Source organism: Clarias gariepinus, chromosome 13, assembly GCF_024256425.1.
Source record: "Clarias gariepinus isolate MV-2021 ecotype Netherlands chromosome 13, CGAR_prim_01v2, whole genome shotgun sequence".
Classification (NCBI taxonomy): domain Eukaryota; kingdom Metazoa; phylum Chordata; class Actinopteri; order Siluriformes; family Clariidae; genus Clarias; species Clarias gariepinus.
This window is the reverse complement of record NC_071112.1, coordinates 31,859,598-31,876,397: the sequence shown is the minus strand read 5'-3', so window position 1 is coordinate 31,876,397 and position 16,800 is coordinate 31,859,598. Positions and strand designations below refer to the sequence as shown.

Below are 16,800 nucleotides of genomic sequence, written 5' to 3'. Positions count from 1 at the left end.
GCCACACATAGACTCTTTGGATCCGTGTTGTGTTGTGCTGCTGGCACACCTCTAGCTGTGGTGAAATGAGATCCTTGGTGTTTTGTAGCAAGCCAGCACAATAAGCACCATAGCATGAGGATTCCCTGCTTTTCGGGGATTAAGGGAGCCCATATCCCAGCGGAAATGCAGCTGCTGGAGTGGGTCGCACGAGCACAACTTTGGACCGGGGTAAAAGCAAACCAAGCCAGCCAGGAGTCGAACCTAGAATCTTCTGATCCGTAGTCAGACGCGTTATCCATTGCGCCACTGGCCCACGGGAGGAGTGACATTCTACATACATGTGCTTTCTCAGCCAACACGGGCCAGGAGGAAAGGCCTTGCAGTGAGGCGATAGTTGCAAAACCAACTGCCGTGACCCGGATTCGAACCGGGGTTGCTGCGACCACAACGCAGAATACTAACCACTATACGATCACGGCGCGCCAGACTTCGGGTAAAGCAATGGCATCCTTTCAGCTGGAAGTCAGACGCTGCTGGATGTACCGTCGGAAGTACTGGCAAATCGCTTCGCCCGCGTGCACTGGGAAAACTTCATTTTCCATGTAGTCTTCAATGCATTTGCAACACTCAAAACTAGGAAATGGTTCTAATTACATGCAAACGTCCACCAAAACTCGCACAAGGTCTTGCAACATGCTTCGTCCTTTGTGGGACAGATGACTCAAATATTACAGTCCATTAATTCTCTTTACTTATAAGATGAGCTAATTGATTTCTTTAATATGTCTTCTTGGTTTGCCTCATTAAGGAGGAAAAATCATGGAAAGGAATGAAGTAAAAATCCACTCTGGAATTCACTTTCCACACACACAGAGTGAATGAAAAAGGCACAGATGGGGTCGTCTCGACTGACGAACACACTTTAATACAACCTTTACTAAACAATACAAAGTTGTTTGAATTTTCTTCACATCGCAATCTGGCCAATGAATCGTACTAATGGCAACGGTTACGGAGAGCATTTTCAGATTCTGTTAGGGAATTTGTCACACGCTATCCGTCTGTCTGTTGCTAACTAAGATGCTTGCAGAAATTTTTTTAGCTTTGAGCATTTGCCCGAGAACAGCTCCTCTTTGGGACCGGCAGGTCGCTGTGTGGGAAAATCGGCAGGAACGCAGACCCAATATAGCCTGATAAATGGTTCAGTTCTCCGGAAAGGCACAACAGCAAACCACCCGGCCTGAGGAAGCCCACCATGGCAGTCGGCTACCTGGTTCTGCCTGAAGGGGAATTTGGTACATGAATGAGCCGCAAAAGCCAGGTTAATTTTAGATGGGAGAGACGACAAAGCAACATTCCCATACCGGGAGTTGAACCCGGGCCGCCTGGGTGAAAACCAGGAATCCTGACCGCTAGACCATATGGGACGACCGGGGAAGGAAAACGCCACCCTGGGAGGGTTGCGTCCCTTGGGCAGCCCACAGGAATTTTCCAGGTGAGCAGCTGCCAAAGTTTTGAGTCGCGCTGGTAAGAATCTGAGCTCTGTTGTGGTCAACAAGTGGTATTGAAAAGAACATTGCACGGGATCAAAGAGAGCCACGCGAGCTTCAAGCCACACATAGACTCTTTGGATCCGTGTTGTGTTGTGCTGCTGGCACACCTCTAGCTGTGGTGAAATGAGATCCTTGGTGTTTTGTAGCAAGCCAGCACAATAAGCACCATAGCATGAGGATTCCCTGCTTTTCGGGAATTAAGGGAGCCCATATCCCAGCGGAAATGCAGCTGCTGGAGTGGGTCGCACGAGCACAACTTTGGACCGGGGTAAAAGCAAACCGAGCCAGCCAGGAGTCGAACCTAGAATCTTCTGATCCGTAGTCAGACGCGTTATCCATTGCGCCACTGGCCCACGGGAGGAGTGACATTCTACATACATGTGCTTTCTCAGCCAACACGGGCCAGGAGGAAAGGCCTTGCAGTGAGGCGATAGTTGCAAAACCAACTGCCGTGACCCGGATTCGAACCGGGGTTGCTGCGGCCACAACGCAGAGTACTAACCACTATACGATCACGGCGCGCCAGACTTCGGTAAAGCAATGGCATCCTTTCAGCTGGAAGTCAGACGCTGCTGGATGTACCGTGGGAAGTACTGGCAAATCGCTTCGCCCGCGTGCACTGGGGAAACTTCATTTTCCATGTAGTCTTCAATGCATTTGCAACACTCAAAACTAGGAAATGGTTCTAATTACATGCAAACGTCCACCAAAACTCGCACAAGGTCTTGCAACATGCTTCGTCCTTTGTGGGACAGATGACTCAAATATTACAGTCCATTAATTCTCTTTACTTATAAGATGAGCTAATTGATTTCTTTAATATGTCTTCTTGGTTTGCCTCATTAAGGAGGAAAAATCATGGAAAGGAATGAAGTAAAAATCCACTCTGGAGTTCACTTTCCACACACACAGAGTGAATGAAAAAGGCACAGATGGGGTCGTCTCGACTGACGAACACACTTTAATACAACCTTTACTAAACAATACAAAGTTGTTTGAATTTTCTTCACATCGCAATCTGGCCAATGAATCGTACTAATGGCAACGGTTACGGAGAGCATTTTCAGATTCTGTTAGGGAATTTGTCACACGCTATCCGTCTGTCTGTTGCTAACTAAGATGCTTGCAGAAATTTTTTTAGCTTTGAGCATTTGCCCGAGAACAGCTCCTCTTTGGGACCGGCAGGTCGCTGTGTGGGAAAATCGGCAGGAACGCAGACCCAATATAGCCTGATAAATGGTTCAGTTCTCCGGAAAGGCACAACAGCAAACCACCCGGCCTGAGGAAGCCCACCATGGCAGTCGCCTACCTGGTTCTGCCTGAAGGGGAATTTGGTACATGAATGAGCCGCAAAAGCCAGGTTAATTTTAGATGGGGAGAGACGACAAAGCAACATTCCCATACCGGGAGTTAACCCGGCCCGCCTGGGTGAAAACCAGGAATCCTGACCGCTAGACCATATGGGACGACCCAGGGAAGGAAAACGCCACCCTGGGAGGGTTGCGTCCCTTGGGCAGACCACAGGAATTTTCCAGGTGAGCAGCTGCCAAAGTTTTGATTTGCGCTGGTAAGAATCTGAGCTCTGTTGTGGTCAACAAGTGGTATTGACAAGAACATTGCACGGGATCAAAGAGAGCCACGCGAGCTTCAAGCCGCACATAGACTCTTTGGATCCGTGTTGTGTTGTGCTGCTGGCACACCTCTAGCTGTGGTGAAATGAGATCCTTGGTGTTTTGTAGCAAGCCAGCACAATAAGCACCATAGCATGAGGATTCCCTGCTTTTCGGGGATTAAGGGAGCCCATATCCCAGCGGAAATGCAGCTGCTGGAGTGGGTCGCACGAGCACAACTTTGGACCGGGGTAAAAGCAAACCGAGCCAGCCAGGAGTCGAACCTAGAATCTTCTGATCCGTAGTCAGACGCGTTATCCATTGCGCCACTGGCCCACGGGAGGAGTGACATTCTACATACATGTGCTTTCTCAGCCAACACGGGCCAGGAGGAAAGGCCTTGCAGTGAGGCGATAGTTGCAAAACCAACTGCCGTGACCCGGATTCGAACCGGGGTTGCTGCGACCACAACGCAGAGTACTAACCACTATACGATCACGGCGCGCCAGACTTCGGGTAAAGCAATGGCATCCTTTCAGCTGGAAGTCAGACGCTGCTGGATGTACCGTCGGAAGTACTGGCAAATCGCTTCGCCCGCGTGCACTGGGAAAACTTCATTTTCCATGTAGTCTTCAATGCATTTGCAACACTCAAAACTAGGAAATGGTTCTAATTACATGCAAACGTCCACCAAAACTCGCACAAGGTCTTGCAACATGCTTCGTCCTTTGTGGGACAGATGACTCAAATATTACAGTCCATTAATTCTCTTTACTTATAAGATGAGCTAATTGATTTCTTTAATATGTCTTTTTGGTTTGCCTAATTAAGGAGGAAAAATAATGGAAAGGAATGAAGTAAAAATCCACTCTGGAATTCACTTTCCACACACACAGAGTGAATGAAAAAGGCACAGATGGGGTCGTCTCGACTGACGAACAAACTTTAATACAACCTTTACTAAACAATACAATGTTGTTTGAATTTTCTTCACATCGCAATCTGGCCAATGAATCGTACTAATGGCAACGGTTACGGAGAGCATTTTCAGATTCTGTTAGGGAATTTGTCACACGCTATCCGTCTGTCTGTTGCTAACTAAGATGCTTGCAGAAATTTTTTTAGCTTTGAGCATTTGCCCGAGAACAGCTCCTCTTTGGGACCGGCAGGTCGCTGTGTGGGAAAATCGGCAGGAACGCAGACCCAATATAGCCTGATAAATGGTTCAGTTCTCCGGAAAGGCACAACAGCAAACCACCCGGCCTGAGGAAGCCCACCATGGCAGTCGGCTACCTGGTTCTGCCTGAAGGGGAATTTGGTACATGAATGAGCCGCAAAAGCCAGGTTAATTTTAGATGGGGAGAGACGACAAAGCAACATTCCCATACCGGGAGTTGAACCCGGGCCACCTGGGTGAAAACCAGGAATCCTGACCGCTAGACCATATGGGACGACCGGGGAAGGAAAACGCCACCCTGGGAGGGTTGCGTCCCTTGGGCAGACCACAGGAATTTTCCAGGTGAGCAGCTGCCAAAGTTTTGAGTCGCGCTGGTAAGAATCTGAGCTCTGTTGTGGTCAACAAGTGGTATTGACAAGAACATTGCACGGGATCAAAGAGAGCCACGTGAGCTTCAAGCCACACATAGACTCTTTGGATCCGTGTTGTGTTGTGCTGCTGGCACACCTCTAGCTGTGGTGAAATGAGATCCTTGGTGTTTTGTAGCAAGCCAGCACAATAAGCACCATAGCATGAGGATTCCCTGCTTTTCGGGGATTAAGGGAGCCCATATCCCAGCGGAAATGCAGCTGCTGGAGTGGGTCGCACGAGCACAACTTTGGACCGGGGTAAAAGCAAACCGAGCCAGCCAGGAGTCGAACCTAGAATCTTCTGATCCGTAGTCAGACGCGTTATCCATTGCGCCACTGGCCCACGGGAGGAGTGACATTCTACATACATGTGCTTTCTCAGCCAACACGGGCCAGGAGGAAAGGCCTTGCAGTGAGGCGATAGTTGCAAAACCAACTGCCGTGACCCGGATTCGAACCGGGGTTGCTGCGGCCACAACGCAGAGTACTAACCACTATACGATCACGGCGCGCCAGACTTCCAGTAAAGCAATGGCATCCTTCCAGCTGGAAGTCAGACGCTGCTGGATGTACCGTGGGAAGTACTGGCAAATCGCTTCGCCCGCGTGCACTGGGGAAACTTCATTTTCCATGTAGTCTTCAATGCATTTGCAACACTCAAAACTAGGAAATGGTTCTAATTACATGCAAACGTCCACCAAAACTCGCACAAGGTCTTGCAACATGCTTCGTCCTTTGTGGGACAGATGACTCAAACATTACAGTCCATTAATTCTCTTTACTTATAAGATGAGCTAATTGATTTCTTTAATATGTCTTCTTGGTTTGCCTCATTAAGGAGGAAAAATCATGGAAAGGAATGAAGTAAAAATCCACTCTGGAATTCACTTTCCACACACACAGAGTGAATGAAAAAGGCACAGATGGGGTCGTCTCGACTGACGAACACACTCTAATACAACCTTTACTAAACAATACAAAGTTGTTTGAATTTTCTTCACGTCGCAATCTGGCCAATGAATCGTACTAATGGCAACGGTTACGGAGAGCATTTTCAGATTCTGTTAAGGAATTTGTCACACGCTATCCGTCTGTCTGTTGCTAACTAAGATGCTTGCAGAAATTTTTTTAGCTTTGAGCATTTGCCCAAAAACAGCTCCTCTTTGGGACCGGCAGGTCGCTGTGTGGGAAAATCGGCAGGAACGCAGACCCAATATAGCCTGATAAATGGTTCAGTTCTCCGGAAAGGCACAACAGCAAACCACCCGGCCTGAGGAAGCCCACCATGGCAGTCGGCTACCTGGTTCTGCCTGAAGGGGAATTTGGTACATGAATGAGCCGCAAAAGCCAGGTTAATTTTAGATGGGGAGAGACGACAAAGCAACATTCCCATACCGGGAGTTCAACCCGGGCCGCCTGGGTGAAAACCAGGAATCCTGACCGCTAGACCATATGGGACGACCGGGGAAGGAAAACGCCACCCTGGGAGGGTTGCGTCCCTTGGGCAGACCACAGGAATTTTCCAGGTGAGCAGCTGCCAAAGTTTTGAGTCGCGCTGGTAAGAATCTGAGCTCTGTTGTGGTCAACAAGTGGTATTGACAAGAACATTGCACGGGATCAAAGAGAGCCACGCGAGCTTCAAGCCACACATAGACTCTTTGGATCCGTGTTGTGTTGTGCTGCTGGCACACCTCTGGCTGTGGTGAAATGAGATCCTTGGTGTTTTGTAGCAAGCCAGCACAATAAGCACCATAGCATGAGGATTCCCTGCTTTTCGGGGATTAAGGGAGCCCATATCCCAGCGGAAATGCAGCTGCTGGAGTGGGTCGCACGAGCACAACTTTGGACCGGGGTAAAAGCAAACCGAGCCAGCCAGGAGTCGAACCTAGAATCTTCTGATCCGTAGTCAGACGCGTTATCCATTGCGCCACTGGCCCACGGGAGGAGTGACATTCTACATACATGTGCTTTCTCAGCCAACACGGGCCAGGAGGAAAGGCCTTGCAGTGAGGCGATAGTTGCAAAACCAACTGCCGTGACCCGGATTCGAAACGGGGTTGCTGCGGCCACAACGCAGAGTACTAACCACTATACTATCAAGGCGCGCCAGACTTCCGGTAAAGCAATGGCATCCTTCCAGCTGGAAGTCAGACGCTGATGGATGTACCGTGGGAAGTACTGGCAAATCGCTTCGCCCGCGTGCACTGGGAAAACTTCATTTTCCATGTAGTCTTCAATGCATTTGCAACACTCAAAACTAGGAAATGGTTCTAATTACATGCAAACGTCCACCAAAACTCGCACAAGGGCTTGCAACATGCTTCGTCCTTTGTGGGACAGATGACTCAAATATTACAGTCCATTAATTCTCTTTACTTATAAGATGAGCTAATTGATTTCTTTAATATGTCTTCTTGGTTTGCCTCATTAAGGAGGAAAAATCATGGAAAGGAATGAAGTAAAAATCCACTCTGGAATTCACTTTCCACACACACAGAGTGAATAAAAAAGGCACAGATGGGGTCGTCTCGACTGACGAACACACTTTAATACAACCTTTACTAAACAATACAAAGTTGTTTGAATTTTCTTCACATCGCAATCTGGCCAATGAATCGTACTAATGGCAACGGTTACAGAAAGCATTTTCAGATTCTGTTAGGGAATTTGTCACACGCTATCCGTCTGTCTGTTGCTAACTAAGATGCTTGCAGAAATTTTTTTAGCTTTGAGCATTTGCCCGAGAACAGCTCCTCTTTGGGACCGGCAGGTCGCTGTGTGGGAAAATCGGCAGGAACGCAGACCCAATATAGCCTGATAAATGCTTCAGTTCTCCGGAAAGGCACAACAGCAAACCACCCGGCCTGAGGAAGCCCACCATGGCAGTCGGCTACCTGGTTCTGCCTGAAGGGGAATTTGGTACATGAATGAGCCGCAAAAGCCAGGTTAATTTTAGTTGGGGAGAGGCGACAAAGCAACATTCCCATACCGGGAGTTGAACCCGGGCCGCCTGGGTGAAAACCAGGAATCCTGACCGCTAGACCATATGGGACGACCGGGGAAGGAAAACGCCACCCTGGGAGGGTTGCGTCCCTTGGGCAGACCACAGGAATTTTCCAGGTGAGCAGCTGCCAAAGTTTTGAGTCGCGCTGGTAAGAATCTGAGCTCTGTTGTGGTCAACAAATGGTATTGACAAGAACATTGCACGGGATCAAAGAGAGCCACGCGAGCTTCAAGCCACACATAGACTCTTTGGATCCGTGTTGTGTTGTGCTGCTGGCACACCTCTAGTTGTGGTGAAATGAGATCCTTGGTGTTTTGTAGCAAGCCAGCACAATAAGCACCATAGCATGAGGATTCCCTGCTTTTCGGGGATTAAGGGAGCCCATATCCCAGCGGAAATGCAGCTGCTGGAGTGGGTCGCACGAGCACAACTTTGGACCGGGGTAAAAGCAAACCGAGCCAGCCAGGAGTCGAACCTAGAATCTTCTGATCCGTAGTCAGACGCGTTATCCATTGCGCCACTGGCCCACGGGAGGAGTGACATTCTACATACATGTGCTTTCTCAGCCAACACGGGCCAGGAGGAAAGGCCTTGCAGTGAGGCGATAGTTGCAAAACCAACTGCCGTGACCCGGATTCGAACCGGGGTTGCTGCGGCCACAACGCAGAGTACTAACCACTATACGATCACGGCGCGCCAGACTTCGGGTAAAGCAATGGCAACCTTCCAGCTGGAAGTCAGACGCTGCTGGATGTACCGTGGGAAGTACTGGCAAATCGTTTTGCCCGCGTGCACTGGGAAAACTTCATTTTCCATGTAGTCTTCAATGCATTTGCAACACTCAAAACTAGGAAATGGTTCTAATTACATGCAAACGTCCACCAAAACTCGCACAAGGTCTTGCAACATGCTTCGTCCTTTGTGGGACAGATGACTCAAATATTACAGTCCATTAATTCTCTTTACTTATAAGATGAGCTAATTGATTTCTTTAATATGTCTTCTTGGTTTGCCTCATTAAGGAGGAAAAATCATGGAAAGGAATGAAGTAAAAATCCACTCTGGAATTCACTTTCCACACACACAGAGTGAATGAAAAAGGCACAGATGGGGTCGTCTCGACTGACGAACACACTTTAATACAACCTTTACTAAACAATACAAAGTTGTTTGAATTTTCTTCACATCGCAATCTGGCCAATGAATCGTACTAATGGCAACGGTTACGGAGAGCATTTTCAGATTCTGTTAGGGAATTTGTCACACGCTATCCGTCTGTCTGTTGCTAACTAAGATGCTTGCAGAAATTTTTTTAGCTTTGAGCATTTGCCCGAGAACAGCTCCTCTTTGGGACCGGCAGGTCGCTGTGTGGGAAAATCGGCAGGAACGCAGACCCAATATAGCCTGATAAATGGTTCAGTTCTCCGGAAAGGCACAACAGCAAACCACCCGGCCTGAGGAAGCCCACCATGGCAGTCGGCTACCTGGTTCTGCCTGAAGGGGAATTTGGTACATGAATGAGCCGCAAAAGCCAGGTTAATTTTAGATGGGAGAGACGACAAAGCAACATTCCCATACCGGGAGTTGAACCCGGGCCACCTGGGTGAAAACCAGGAATCCTGACCGCTAGACCATATGGGACGACCAGGGAAGGAAAACGCCACCCTGGGAGGGTTGCGTCCCTTGGGCAGACCACAGGAATTTTCCAGGTGAGCAGCTGCCAAAGTTTTGAGTCGCGCTGGTAAGAATCTGAGCTCTGTTGTGGTCAACAAGTGGTATTGACAAGAACATTGCACGGGATCAAAGAGAGCCACGCGAGCTTCAAGCCACACATAGACTCTTTGGATCCGTGTTGTGTTGTGCTGCTGGCACACCTCTAGCTGTGGTGAAATGAGATCCTTGGTGTTTTGTAGCAAGCCAGCACAAAAGGCACCATAGCATGAGGATTCCCTGCTTTTCGGGGATTAAGGGAGCCCATATCCCAGCGGAAATGCAGCTGCTGGAGTGGGTCGCACGAGCACAACTTTGGACCGGGGTAAAAGCAAACCGAGCCAGCCAGAAGTCGAACCTAGAATCTTCTGATCCGTAGTCAGACGCGTTATCCACTGCGCCACTGGCCCACGGGAGAAGTGACATTCTACATACATGTGCTTTCTCAGCCAACACGGGCCAGGAGGAAAGGCCTTGCAGTGAGGCGATAGTTGCAAAACCAACTGCCGTGACCAGGATTCGAACCGGGGTTGCTGCGGCCACAACGCAGAGTACTAACCACTATACGATCACGGCGCGCCAGACTTCCGGTAAAGCAATGGCATCCTTCCAGCTGGAAGTCCTACGTGCACTGGGAAAACTTCATTTTCCATGTAGTCTTCAATGCATTTGCAACACTCAAAACTAGGAAATGGTTCTAATTACATGCAAACGTCCACCAAAACTCGCACAAGGTCTTGCAACATGCTTCGTCCTTTGTGGGACAGATGACTCAAATATTACAGTCCATTAATTCTCTTTACTTATAAGATGAGCTAATTGATTTCTTTAATATGTCTTTTTGGTTTGCCTAATTAAGGAGGAAAAATAATGGAAAGGAATGAAGTAAAAATCCACTCTGGAATTCACTTTCCACACACACAGAGTGAATGAAAAAGGCACAGATGGGGTCGTCTCGACTGACGAACACACTTTAATACAACCTTTACTAAACAATACAAAGTTGTTTGAATTTTCTTCACATCGCAATCTGGCCAATGAATCGTACTAATGGCAACGGTTACGGAGAGCATTTTCAGATTCTGTTAGGGAATTTGTCACACGCTATCCGTCTGTCTGTTGCTAACTAAGATGCTTGCAGAAATTTTTTTAGCTTTGAGCATTTGCCCGAGAACAGCTCCTCTTTGGGACCGGCAGGTCGCTGTGTGGGAAAATCGGCAGGAACGCAGACCCAATATAGCCTGATAAATGGTTCAGTTCTCCGGAAAGGCACAACAGCAAACCACCCGGCCTGAGGAAGCCCACCATGGCAGTCGGCTACCTGGTTCTGCCTGAAGGGGAATTTGGTACATGAATGAGCCGCAAAAGCCAGGTTAATTTTAGATGGGAGAGACGACAAAGCAACATTCCCATACCGGGAGTTGAACCCGGGCCACCTGGGTGAAAACCAGGAATCCTGACCGCTAGACCATATGGGACGACCAGGGAAGGAAAACGCCACCCTGGGAGGGTTGCGTCCCTTGGGCAGACCACAGGAATTTTCCAGGTGAGCAGCTGCCAAAGTTTTGAGTCGCGCTGGTAAGAATCTGAGCTCTGTTGTGGTCAACAAGTGGTATTGACAAGAACATTGCACGGGATCAAAGAGAGCCACGCGAGCTTCAAGCCACACATAGACTCTTTGGATCCGTGTTGTGTTGTGCTGCTGGCACACCTCTAGCTGTGGTGAAATGAGATCCTTGGTGTTTTGTAGCAAGCCAGCACAAAAGGCACCATAGCATGAGGATTCCCTGCTTTTCGGGGATTAAGGGAGCCCATATCCCAGCGGAAATGCAGCTGCTGGAGTGGGTCGCACGAGCACAACTTTGGACCGGGGTAAAAGCAAACCGAGCCAGCCAGAAGTCGAACCTAGAATCTTCTGATCCGTAGTCAGACGCGTTATCCACTGCGCCACTGGCCCACGGGAGAAGTGACATTCTACATACATGTGCTTTCTCAGCCAACACGGGCCAGGAGGAAAGGCCTTGCAGTGAGGCGATAGTTGCAAAACCAACTGCCGTGACCAGGATTCGAACCGGGGTTGCTGCGGCCACAACGCAGAGTACTAACCACTATACGATCACGGCGCGCCAGACTTCCGGTAAAGCAATGGCATCCTTCCAGCTGGAAGTCCTACGTGCACTGGGAAAACTTCATTTTCCATGTAGTCTTCAATGCATTTGCAACACTCAAAACTAGGAAATGGTTCTAATTACATGCAAACGTCCACCAAAACTCGCACAAGGTCTTGCAACATGCTTCGTCCTTTGTGGGACAGATGACTCAAATATTACAGTCCATTAATTCTCTTTACTTATAAGATGAGCTAATTGATTTCTTTAATATGTCTTTTTGGTTTGCCTAATTAAGGAGGAAAAATAATGGAAAGGAATGAAGTAAAAATCCACTCTGGAATTCACTTTCCACACACACAGAGTGAATGAAAAAGGCACAGATGGGGTCGTCTCGACTGACGAACACACTTTAATACAACCTTTACTAAACAATACAAAGTTGTTTGAATTTTCTTCACATCGCAATCTGGCCAATGAATCGTACTAATGGCAACGGTTACGGAGAGCATTTTCAGATTCTGTTAGGGAATTTGTCACACGCTATCCGTCTGTCTGTTGCTAACTAAGATGCTTGCAGAAATTTTTTTAGCTTTGAGCATTTGCCCGAGAACAGCTCCTCTTTGGGACCGGCAGGTCGCTGTGTGGGAAAATCGGCAGGAACGCAGACCCAATATAGCCTGATAAATGGTTCAGTTCTCCGGAAAGGCACAACAGCAAACCACCCGGCCTGAGGAAGCCCACCATGGCAGTCGGCTACCTGGTTCTGCCTGAAGGGGAATTTGGTACATGAATGAGCCGCAAAAGCCAGGTTAATTTTAGATGGGGAGAGACGACAAAGCAACATTCCCATACCGGGAGTTGAACCCGGGCCACCTGGGTGAAAACCAGGAATCCTGACCGCTAGACCATATGGGACGACCGGGGAATGAAAACGCCACCCTGGGAGGGTTGCGTCCCTTGGGCAGACCACAGGAATTTTCCAGGTGAGCAGCTGCCAAAGTTTTGAGTCGCGCTGGTAAGAATCTGAGCTCTGTTGTGGTCAACAAGTGGTATTGACAAGAACATTGCACGGGATCAAAGAGAGCCACGCGAGCTTCAAGCCACACATAGACTCTTTGGATCCGTGTTGTGTTGTGCTGCTGGCACACCTCTAGCTGTGGTGAAATGAGATCCTTGGTGTTTTGTAGCAAGCCAGCACAATAAGCACCATAGCATGAGGATTCCCTGCTTTTCGGGGATTAAGGGAGCCCATATCCCAGCGGAAATGCAGCTGCTGGAGTGGGTCGCACGAGCACAACTTTGGACCGGGGTAAAAGCAAACCGAGCCAGCCAGGAGTCGAACCTAGAATCTTCTGATCCATAGTCAGACGCGTTATCCATTGCGCCACTGGCCCACGGGAGGAGTGACATTCTACATACATGTGCTTTCTCAGCCAACACGGGCCAGGAGGAAAGGCCTTGCAGTGAGGCGATAGTTGCAAAACCAACTGCCGTGACCCGGATTCGAACCGGGGTTGCTGCGGCCACAACGCAGAGTACCAACCACTATACGATCACGGCGCGCCAGACTTCCGGTATGCAATGGCATCCTTCCAGCTGGAAGTCAGACGCTGCTGGATGTACCGTGGGAAGTACTGGCAAATCGCTTCGCCCGCGTGCACTGGGGAAACTTCATTTTCCATGTAGTCTTCAATGCATTTGCAACACTCAAAACTAGGAAATGGTTCTAATTACATGCAAACGTCCACCAAAACTCGCACAAGGTCTTGCAACATGCTTCGTCCTTTGTGGGACAGATGACTCAAATATTACAGTCCATTAATTCTCTTTACTTATAAGATGAGCTAATTGATTTCTTTAATATGTCTTCTTGGTTTGCCTCATTAAGGAGGAAATATCATGGAAAGGAATGAAGTAAAAATCCACTCTGGAATTCACTTTCCACACACACAGAGTGAATGAAAAAGGCACAGATGGGGTCGTCTCGACTGACGAACACACTTTAATACAACCTTTACTAAACAATACAAAGTTGTTTGAATTTTCTTCACATCGCAATCTGGCCAATGAATCGTACTAATGGCAACGGTTACGGAGAGCATTTTCAGATTCTGTTAGGGAATTTGTCACACGCTATCCGTCTGTCTGTTGCTAACTAAGATGCTTGCAGAAATTTTTTTAGCTTTGAGCATTTGCCCGAGAACAGCTCCTCTTTGGGACCGGCAGGTCGCTGTGTGGGAAAATCGGCAGGAACGCAGACCCAATATAGCCTGATAAATGGTTCAGTTCTCCGGAAAGGCACAACAGCAAACCACCCGGCCTGAGGAAGCCCACCATGGCAGTCGGCTACCTGGTTTTCTGCCTGAAGGGGAATTTGGTACATGAATGAGCCGCAAAAGCCAGGTTAATTTTAGATGGGGAGAGACGACAAAGCAACATTCCCATACCGGGAGTTGAACCCGGGCCGCCTGGGTGAAAACCAGGAATCCTGACCGCTAGACCATATGGGATGACCGGGGAACGAAAACGCCACCCTGGGAGGGTTGCGTCCCTTGGGCAGACCACAGGAATTTTCCAGGTGAGCAGCTGCCAAAGTTTTGAGTCGCGCTGGTAAGAATCTGAGCTCTGTTGTGGTCAACAAGTGGTATTGACAAGAACATTGCACGGGATCAAAGAGAGCCACGCGAGCTTCAAGCCACACATAGACTCTTTGGATCCGTGTTGTGTTGTGCTGCTGGCACACCTCTAGCTGTGGTGAAATGAGATCCTTGGTGTTTTGTAGCAAGCCAGCACAATAAGCACCATAGCATGAGGATTCCCTGCTTTTCGGGGATTAAGGGAGCCCATATCCCAGCGGAAATGCAGCTGCTGGAGTGGGTCGCACGAGCACAACTTTGGACCGGGGTAAAAGCAAATCGAGCCAGCCAGGAGTCGAACCTAGAATCTTCTGATCCGTAGTCAGACGCGTTATCCATTGCGCCACTGGCCCACGGGAGGAGTGACATTCTACATACATGTGCTTTCTCAGCCAACACTGGCCAGGAGGAAAGGCCTTGCAGTGAGGCGATAGTTGCAAAACCAACTGCCGTGACCCGGATTCGAACCGGGGTTGCTGCGGCCACAACGCAGAGTACTAACCACTATACGATCACGGCGCGCCAGACTTCCGGTATGCAATGGCATCCTTCCAGCTGGAAGTCAGACGCTGCTGGATGTACCGTGGGAAGTACTGGCAAATCGCTTCGCCCGCGTGCACTGGGGAAACTTCATTTTCCATGTAGTCTTCAATGCATTTGCAACACTCAAAACTAGGAAATGGTTCTAATTACATGCAAACGTCCACCAAAACTCGCACAAGGTCTTGCAACATGCTTCGTCCTTTGTGGGACAGATGACTCAAATATTACAGTCCATTAATTCTCTTTACTTATAAGATGAGCTAATTGATTTCTTTAATATGTCTTTTTGGTTTGCCTAATTAAGGAGGAAAAATAATGGAAAGGAATGAAGTAAAAATCCACTCTGGAATTCACTTTCCACACACACAGAGTGAATGAAAAAGGCACAGATGGGGTCGTCTCGACTGACGAACACACTTTAATACAACCTTTACTAAACAATACAATGTTGTTTGAATTTTCTTCACATCGCAATCTGGCCAATGAATCGTACTAATGGCAACGGTTACGGAGAGCATTTTCAGATTCTGTTAGGGAATTTGTCACACGCTATCCGTCTGTCTGTTGCTAACTAAGATGCTTGCAGAAATTTTTTTTAGCTTTGAGCATTTGCCTGAGAACAGCTTCTCTTTGGGACCGGCAGGTCGCTGTGTGGGAAAATCGGCAGGAACGCAGACCCAATATAGCCTGATAAATGGTTCAGTTCTCCGGAAAGGCACAACAGCAAACCACCCGGCCTGAGGAAGCCCACCATGGCAGTCGCCTACCTGGTTCTGCCTGAAGGGGAATTTGGTACATGAATGAGCCGCAAAAGCCAGGTTAATTTTAGATGGGTAGACGACAAAGCAACATTTCCATACCAGGAGTTGAACCCAGGCCACCTGGGTGAAAACCAGGAATCCTGACCGCTCGACCATATGGGACAACCAGGGAAGGAAAACGCCACCCTGGGAGGGTTGCGTCCCTTGGGCAGACCACAGGAATTTTCCAGGTGAGCAGCTGCCAAAGTTTTGAGTCGCGCTGGTAAGAATCTGAGCTCTGTTGTGGTCAACAAGTGGTATTGACAAGAACATTGCACGGGATCAAAGAGAGCCACGCGAGCTTCAAGCCACACATAGACTCTTTGGATCCGTGTTGTGTTGTGCTGCTGGCACACCTCTAGCTGTGGTGAAATGAGATCCTTGGTGTTTTGTAGCAAGCCAGCACAATAAGCACCATAGCATGAGGATTCCCTGCTTTTCGGGGATTAAATTGTTGTATTCGTCTCTTTATTTTCAGCAACCTTGTACAAAAACAGCTCTATAACAATTCTCACCTCGTTTTATTGATTTCCCTTCATCCATTTACTTCTTCCGTTGAACCTCGAATATCAGACCTTAGTTGATGCCTTCATTTTATTGTTTTTCACAAAATCGTCAGAAACTGCTGCGTAAGGGTATGCCTCTGTTCGTTTCTATTTAACTATGATCAACGCTCACAATTTTAGACATCAAATTTTCCAGAATGTAGCATCCATTTATTAATTCTTTTAGCTTGCAATGAATTTGGTCACTAGGTCACTTTGGAGAACATTTTTTTACCTGTTTGGTCTGCTGAAAGCAGCCCTACGAGAACAAAGATTCACTTCTGATGAAGTAAAGACAGCGGTGCATTTGTGGCTCACAGCTCAGCCTAAAACATTTTTTAATGAGGAAACATGAAAGCTTGTTGACAAGAGTGTAAAAGTATATTGAAAAGCAGACATTATATTTTGACTCACCCTTGTATTTCTGATAATACAAAACATTTTAAATGTAGCATCACAAATTGATTAATTCACCTTAATTAGCTGCTGGTCAGGGTGTTTGTGGATCGGGAGCCAATCCTGAGACCACTCTCAGATATTGTATTATATTATTGAATTATTACAGATAACCCATGTCAAGTAACACATTTTTTAGGCAGTGTCAACATTTCTTTTGTATTAGAAATTAACTACCGGCCACAGAATCGCATATGGTTGACCTACAGGTAAAAAAAAAAAAAAAAAACTTTATTCCTTGTAAAGGTGTACAAAACCTTTAA

At 47.9% G+C, this 16,800-nt stretch overlaps 24 non-coding genes across 24 annotated transcripts; all 24 read right to left on the bottom strand.

Annotated features, from left to right (window-relative positions):
- Positions 1-222: 222 nt before the first annotated feature.
- trnar-acg (transfer RNA arginine (anticodon ACG)) lies at positions 223-295 on the bottom strand. The gene has a single exon. It is a non-coding gene; the product is annotated as a tRNA-Arg (tRNA).
- Positions 296-389: 94 nt separating this feature from the next.
- Positions 390-461, bottom strand: trnah-gug (transfer RNA histidin (anticodon GUG)). Its single transcript has one exon. It is a non-coding gene; the product is annotated as a tRNA-His (tRNA).
- Positions 462-1,337: 876 nt separating this feature from the next.
- On the bottom strand, positions 1,338-1,409 carry trnae-uuc (transfer RNA glutamic acid (anticodon UUC)). The gene has a single exon. It is a non-coding gene; the product is annotated as a tRNA-Glu (tRNA).
- Positions 1,410-1,815: 406 nt separating this feature from the next.
- On the bottom strand, positions 1,816-1,888 carry trnar-acg (transfer RNA arginine (anticodon ACG)). The gene has a single exon. It is a non-coding gene; the product is annotated as a tRNA-Arg (tRNA).
- A 94-nt stretch (positions 1,889-1,982) lies between these two features.
- trnah-gug (transfer RNA histidin (anticodon GUG)) lies at positions 1,983-2,054 on the bottom strand. The gene has a single exon. It is a non-coding gene; the product is annotated as a tRNA-His (tRNA).
- Positions 2,055-3,408: 1,354 nt separating this feature from the next.
- On the bottom strand, positions 3,409-3,481 carry trnar-acg (transfer RNA arginine (anticodon ACG)). The gene has a single exon. It is a non-coding gene; the product is annotated as a tRNA-Arg (tRNA).
- Positions 3,482-3,575: 94 nt separating this feature from the next.
- trnah-gug (transfer RNA histidin (anticodon GUG)) lies at positions 3,576-3,647 on the bottom strand. The gene has a single exon. It is a non-coding gene; the product is annotated as a tRNA-His (tRNA).
- Positions 3,648-4,524: 877 nt separating this feature from the next.
- Positions 4,525-4,596, bottom strand: trnae-uuc (transfer RNA glutamic acid (anticodon UUC)). Its single transcript has one exon. It is a non-coding gene; the product is annotated as a tRNA-Glu (tRNA).
- A 406-nt stretch (positions 4,597-5,002) lies between these two features.
- On the bottom strand, positions 5,003-5,075 carry trnar-acg (transfer RNA arginine (anticodon ACG)). Its single transcript has one exon. It is a non-coding gene; the product is annotated as a tRNA-Arg (tRNA).
- Positions 5,076-5,169: 94 nt separating this feature from the next.
- On the bottom strand, positions 5,170-5,241 carry trnah-gug (transfer RNA histidin (anticodon GUG)). The gene has a single exon. It is a non-coding gene; the product is annotated as a tRNA-His (tRNA).
- An 877-nt stretch (positions 5,242-6,118) lies between these two features.
- Positions 6,119-6,190, bottom strand: trnae-uuc (transfer RNA glutamic acid (anticodon UUC)). The gene has a single exon. It is a non-coding gene; the product is annotated as a tRNA-Glu (tRNA).
- Positions 6,191-6,596: 406 nt separating this feature from the next.
- Positions 6,597-6,669, bottom strand: trnar-acg (transfer RNA arginine (anticodon ACG)). Its single transcript has one exon. It is a non-coding gene; the product is annotated as a tRNA-Arg (tRNA).
- A 1,043-nt stretch (positions 6,670-7,712) lies between these two features.
- On the bottom strand, positions 7,713-7,784 carry trnae-uuc (transfer RNA glutamic acid (anticodon UUC)). The gene has a single exon. It is a non-coding gene; the product is annotated as a tRNA-Glu (tRNA).
- Positions 7,785-8,190: 406 nt separating this feature from the next.
- trnar-acg (transfer RNA arginine (anticodon ACG)) lies at positions 8,191-8,263 on the bottom strand. Its single transcript has one exon. It is a non-coding gene; the product is annotated as a tRNA-Arg (tRNA).
- A 94-nt stretch (positions 8,264-8,357) lies between these two features.
- Positions 8,358-8,429, bottom strand: trnah-gug (transfer RNA histidin (anticodon GUG)). The gene has a single exon. It is a non-coding gene; the product is annotated as a tRNA-His (tRNA).
- Positions 8,430-9,305: 876 nt separating this feature from the next.
- On the bottom strand, positions 9,306-9,377 carry trnae-uuc (transfer RNA glutamic acid (anticodon UUC)). Its single transcript has one exon. It is a non-coding gene; the product is annotated as a tRNA-Glu (tRNA).
- A 406-nt stretch (positions 9,378-9,783) lies between these two features.
- On the bottom strand, positions 9,784-9,856 carry trnar-acg (transfer RNA arginine (anticodon ACG)). Its single transcript has one exon. It is a non-coding gene; the product is annotated as a tRNA-Arg (tRNA).
- A 996-nt stretch (positions 9,857-10,852) lies between these two features.
- Positions 10,853-10,924, bottom strand: trnae-uuc (transfer RNA glutamic acid (anticodon UUC)). The gene has a single exon. It is a non-coding gene; the product is annotated as a tRNA-Glu (tRNA).
- A 406-nt stretch (positions 10,925-11,330) lies between these two features.
- trnar-acg (transfer RNA arginine (anticodon ACG)) lies at positions 11,331-11,403 on the bottom strand. Its single transcript has one exon. It is a non-coding gene; the product is annotated as a tRNA-Arg (tRNA).
- A 997-nt stretch (positions 11,404-12,400) lies between these two features.
- Positions 12,401-12,472, bottom strand: trnae-uuc (transfer RNA glutamic acid (anticodon UUC)). Its single transcript has one exon. It is a non-coding gene; the product is annotated as a tRNA-Glu (tRNA).
- A 406-nt stretch (positions 12,473-12,878) lies between these two features.
- trnah-aug (transfer RNA histidin (anticodon AUG)) lies at positions 12,879-12,951 on the bottom strand. The gene has a single exon. It is a non-coding gene; the product is annotated as a tRNA-His (tRNA).
- Positions 12,952-13,995: 1,044 nt separating this feature from the next.
- On the bottom strand, positions 13,996-14,067 carry trnae-uuc (transfer RNA glutamic acid (anticodon UUC)). The gene has a single exon. It is a non-coding gene; the product is annotated as a tRNA-Glu (tRNA).
- Positions 14,068-14,473: 406 nt separating this feature from the next.
- Positions 14,474-14,546, bottom strand: trnar-acg (transfer RNA arginine (anticodon ACG)). The gene has a single exon. It is a non-coding gene; the product is annotated as a tRNA-Arg (tRNA).
- A 94-nt stretch (positions 14,547-14,640) lies between these two features.
- Positions 14,641-14,712, bottom strand: trnah-gug (transfer RNA histidin (anticodon GUG)). Its single transcript has one exon. It is a non-coding gene; the product is annotated as a tRNA-His (tRNA).
- Positions 14,713-16,800: the final 2,088 nt, after the last annotated feature.